Source organism: Hyla sarda, unplaced genomic scaffold (genome assembly GCF_029499605.1).
Source record: "Hyla sarda isolate aHylSar1 unplaced genomic scaffold, aHylSar1.hap1 scaffold_1336, whole genome shotgun sequence".
Classification (NCBI taxonomy): domain Eukaryota; kingdom Metazoa; phylum Chordata; class Amphibia; order Anura; family Hylidae; genus Hyla; species Hyla sarda.
This window is the reverse complement of record NW_026607962.1, coordinates 78,032-83,436: the sequence shown is the minus strand read 5'-3', so window position 1 is coordinate 83,436 and position 5,405 is coordinate 78,032. Positions and strand designations below refer to the sequence as shown.

Here is a 5,405-nt window from a genome sequence, read left to right as displayed (position 1 = left end):
ACTTTCTGTTCCCCGCTCCCTGAGCGTTAATGGGACGGGGAGTAGAGCTGCGGGCATGGGGCGCTAGCGGGGACGCACACTGATGACAGCGCCATCGGGCATCGGGATCCCGATAGCGCTGTGGATCAACAGTACATGTAATAATAGAGTAAGTGTATATGAGCCAGCCGTATCAGCTGCGTACATGTGTGAACTTCTGTCGGGCCACAGAGGCCATGAGCGCTCCGTGCAGCTTTAGCTATCACAGGGAGAGGAGATCCTCTCCCTGTGATAGCCAAACTGACACTGCTGTGCGCATCGATGCGTGACGTTTAAATATGTCACGTGACAAGAGTGAGCCAATAGGATGTGATGGAGGCGGACCATCTCATTCTATGGCAAATCTCGTTCTACGGCAATGCACCGGCCATTTGGCAGTCAAGGTGATCGGCCCACCGGGGATTTTCCCGGTATCCCAGCCCAGCCTTGACTCTGGCTGGGTGGCAGTCACCCACCAGTACACACAGCAGACCCTAAACCCATATCATTATTGCTAAGCAGGAAGATGGGAGTCCATTTCACTCTGATGGACCATTTTTAAATGCAATCCATAACCTGGCTTTGGCAGGAACCCTTCTTACTCCTCCTACTTGCATTTGATACTGGGTTTAGGATCTGCATAGGAAACACACACAAGCACACACTTACCTTTGTTGCCTTCTGACGCCTCCTTGGCTGTCCCCAAACGGTATAAAACCAAAAGCCACGGGAAGTTGTAAGGATAGAGGACATACCTGCATCCTATTGGACTCACTTGTCTTGGTTAAATCCAGCTTATTTGACAACCTATGGTGCTGCTGCTTCTGCTCATGGAAGTGCTGCTTCTGACAAGGCTGTTCTTTGGTGGTCCTAGGCGACATTACAATCTCCATGGTTACATACACATTTGCAACTCCAACAATACACACATATGCATGTATGTATGTATGTATGTATGTGTATCTATCTATCTCTATATATATTTATCTCTCTCTCTCTCTCTCTCTCTCTGTATATATATATATATATATATATATATATATATATATATATATATTTCTTTTAAATATATATATAGAGAGAGATAGAGATGGAAATACTTTTTTAAACATGTTTTCACCTTTTTCTACCTTCTTTTTTTTCTTCTCTCCATGTTTTCCTTCTTTCCTCCTTTTTTCCTATGCTGCTGCTTCTTATTTTTCTTCTTTTTCAGACCCTATCATTGCACTATTGCTTATTCAATACCACCAGCAGATGGAGACACTATATTGCAACATTAGTTGTGAGCAGCAGTTTGTACAAACAAATGCCTCATAGCTGATGTCCTATCCATTATTGCAATGGATGGCTGGCTGGCAACATTTGTTTTTATTATTCCAATACCACAGTACCAATGCATGGTCACTCAACAGCAATGACACCCCCATGTCAATTAACAAGATTCAGCTCCCACTACCTGAAAGACAGCTACCTATCATGTCATGTCCAACCTGCACAGGTGTGCAGGTTGCTGAGCTTATTCAATTAAAGAGGACATTCAGCAGCAGCAGCAGTCCTGTGCCTGGTCGCTCCAACAGGGGCCAGACACAAGCGGCACAACCTATTGTCTTTTGCCTGCAGTAAGGGCCCACTGGACTAGCCAGCAAGCAGCTGCAGCAGCAAATAAACAGGTAATCTTTCTTTCCAACACTGAAACCTGGTGGTGCACTTAATATATGCTACCAGATAGGGGACATATCAGATATTAAACTGATAAAAACAGACACCACATTTGATCTCAGCCAAAAAGAAGGACGAGAAGTGATAACTGTCAAAGGGGAGGAACCCCTTCACATGCACCATCACTACTTGTAGGAAGGGAGGCTGGCTGGCAGCCTCCCATACACACCCTGGCTGGGTGGCAGTCACCCACCAGTACACACAGCAGACATTAAACCCATATCATTATCATTATTGCTAAGCAGGAAGATGGGAGTCCATTTCACTCTGATGGAGCATTTTTAAATGCAATCCATAACCTGGCTTTGGCAGGAACCTTTCTTTCGCCTCCTACTTGCATGTGATACTGGGTTTAGGATCTGCATAGGAAACACACACACACACACACAAGCACACACTTACATGTGTTGCCTGCTGACTCCTCCTTGGCTGTCCCCAAACGGTATAAAACCAACAGCCACGGGAAGCTGTAAGGATAGAGGACATACCTGCATCCTATTGGACTCACTTGTCTTGGTTAAATCCAGCTTATTTGACAACCTATGGTGCTGCTGCTTCTACTCATGGAAGTGCGGCTTCTGACAAGGCTGTTCTTTGGTGGGCCTAGGCGACATCACAATCTCCATGGTTACATACACAACAAAGGTCAGATGTTGTTTACACCTGGCCATGCCAGTGGTATTGAGTAGCATATCCCAGTGCTAAGGGTCCTGGGTGCAACAATCTTTCAATGGGGAATAGCCGAGCTGAGTTTGTCAAGTGCACCCATGTTTGCAACTCCAGCAATACACACATATTGTTACGCCGAGCGCTCCGGGTCCCCGCTCCTCCCCGGAGCGCTCGCAACATCCTCGCAATTGCAGCGCCCCGGTCAGACCTGCTGACCGGGTGCGCTGCGATACCTCTCCCAGCCGGGATGCGATTCGCGATGCGGGAGGCGCCCGCTCGCGATGCGCACCCCGGCTCCCGTACCTGACTCGCTCTCCGTCGGTCTTGTCCCGGCGCGCACGGCCCCGCTCCTTAGGGCGCGCGCGCCGGGTCTCTGCGATTTAAAGGGCCACTGCGCCACTGATTGGCGCAGTTGGCTTAATTAGTGTGTTCACCTGTGCACTCCCTATTTATACCTCACTTCCCCTGCACTCCCTCGCCGGATCTTGTTGCCATTGTGCCAGTGAAAGCGTTTCCTTGTGTGTTCCTAGCCTGTGTTCCAGACCTCCTGCCGTTGCCCCTGACTACGATCCTTGCTGCCTGCCCCGACCTTCTGCTACGTCCGACCTTGCTCTTGTCTACTCCCTTGTACCGCGCCTATCTTCAGCAGTCAGAGAGGTTGAGCCGTTGCTGGTGGATACGACCTGGTTGCTACCGCCGCTGCAAGACCATCCCGCTTTGCGGCGGGCTCTGGTGAATACCAGTAGCAACTTAGAACCGGTCCACCAGCACGGTCCACGCCAATCCCTCTCTGGCACAGAGGATCCACCTCCTGCCAGCCGAATCGTGACAGTAGATCCGGCCATGGATCCCGCTGAAGTTCCACTGCCAGTTGTCGCCGACCTCACCACGGTGGTCGCCCAGCAGTCGCAACAGATAGCGCAACAAGGCCACCAGCTGTCTCAACTGACCGTGATGCTACAGCAGCTACTACCACAGCTTCAGCAATCATCTCCTCCGCCAGCTCCTGCACCTCCTCCGCAGCGAGTGGCCGCTTCCGGCCTACGACTATCCTTGCCGGATAAATTTGATGGGGACTCTAAGTTTTGCCGTGGCTTTCTTTCGCAATGTTCCCTGCACTTGGAGATGATGTCGGACCAGTTTCCTACTGAAAGGTCTAAGGTGGCTTTCGTAGTCAGCCTTCTGTCTGGGAAAGCTCTGTCATGGGCCACACCGCTCTGGGACCGCAATGACCCCGTCACTGCCTCTGTACACTCCTTCTTCACGGAGATTCGAAGTGTCTTTGAGGAACCTGCCCGAGCCTCTTCTGCTGAGACTGCCCTGCTGAACCTGGTCCAGGGTAATTCTTCTGTTGGCGAGTACGCCATCCAATTCCGTACCCTTGCCTCCGAATTATCCTGGAATAATGAGGCCCTCTGCGCGACCTTTAAAAAAGGCCTATCCAGCAACATTAAAGATGTTCTGGCCGCACGAGAAATTCCTGCTAACCTGCATGAACTTATTCATCTGGCCACCCGCATTGACATGCGTTTTTCTGAAAGGCGTCAGGAGCTCCGCCAGGATATGGACTTTGTTCGCACAAGGCGTTTTTTCTCCCCGGCTCCTCTCTCCTCTGGTCCTCTGCAATCCGTTCCTGTGCCTCCCGCCGTGGAGGCTATGCAAGTTGACCGGTCTCGCTTGACACCTCAAGAGAGGACACGACGCCGCATGGAGAATCTGTGCCTGTACTGTGCCGGTACCGAACACTTCCTGAAGGATTGTCCTATCCGTCCTCCCCGCCTGGAAAGACGTACGCTGACTCCGCACAAAGGTGAGACAGTTCTTGATGTCAACTCTGCTTCTCCACGCCTTACTGTGCCTGTGCGGATATCTTCCTCTACCTTCTCCTTCTCTACTATGGCCTTCTTGGATTCCGGATCTGCAGGAAATTTTATTTTGGCCTCTCTCATCAACAGGTTCAACATCCCGGTGACCAGTCTCGCCAGACCCCTCTACATCAATTGTGTTAACAATGAAAGATTGGACTGTACCGTGCGTTACCGCACGGAACCCCTCCTAATGTGCATCGGACCTCATCACGAAAAAATTTAGTTTTTGGTCCTCTCCAATTGCACTTCCGAAATTCTTCTTGGATTACCGTGGCTTCAACGCCATTCCCCAACCCTTGATTGGTCCACAGGAGAAATCAAGAGCTGGGGTACTTCTTGTTTCAAAGACTGTCTTAAACCGGTTCCCAGTACTCCCTGCCGTGACCCTGTGGTTCCCCCTGTAACCGGTCTTCCTAAGGCTTATATGGACTATGCTGACGTGTTTTGCAAAAAGCAAGCTGAGACTTTACCTCCTCACAGGCCTTATGACTGTCCTATTGACCTCCTCCCGGGTACTACTCCACCCCGGGGCAGAATTTATCCTCTGTCCGCTCCAGAGACTCTTGCTATGTCTGAATACATCCAGGAAAATTTAAAAAAGGGGTTTATCCGCAAATCCTCCTCTCCTGCCGGAGCTGGATTTTTTTTTTGTGTCCAAAAAAGATGGCTCCCTACGTCCTTGCATTGATTACCGCGGACTTAATAAAATCACGGTAAAGAACCGCTACCCCCTACCTCTTATCTCAGAACTCTTTGATCGCCTTCAAGGTGCCCACATCTTTACCAAACTGGACTTAAGAGGTGCTTATAATCTCATCCGCATCAGGGAGGGGGACGAATGGAAGACTGCATTTAACACCAGAGATGGACACTTTGAGTATCTGGTCATGCCCTTTGGCCTGTGCAACGCCCCTGCCGTCTTCCAAGACTTTGTTAATGAAATTTTTCGTGATCTCTTATATTCCTGTGTTGTTGTTTATCTGGACGATATTCTGATTTTTTCTGCCAACTTAGAAGAACACCGCCAGCATGTCCGCATGGTTCTTCAGAGACTTCGAGACAATCAACTTTATGCCAAAATGGAGAAATGTCTGTTTGAATGTCAATCTCTTCCTTTCCTAGGATACTTGG

At 49.7% G+C, this 5,405-nt stretch overlaps 1 pseudogene; it reads right to left on the bottom strand.

The window, feature by feature from the left end:
* Nucleotides 1–1,715: 1,715 nt before the first annotated feature.
* Nucleotides 1,716–1,823, bottom strand: LOC130305854 (U2 spliceosomal RNA; annotated as a pseudogene).
* Between the last annotated feature and the right edge of the window lie 3,582 nt (nt 1,824–5,405).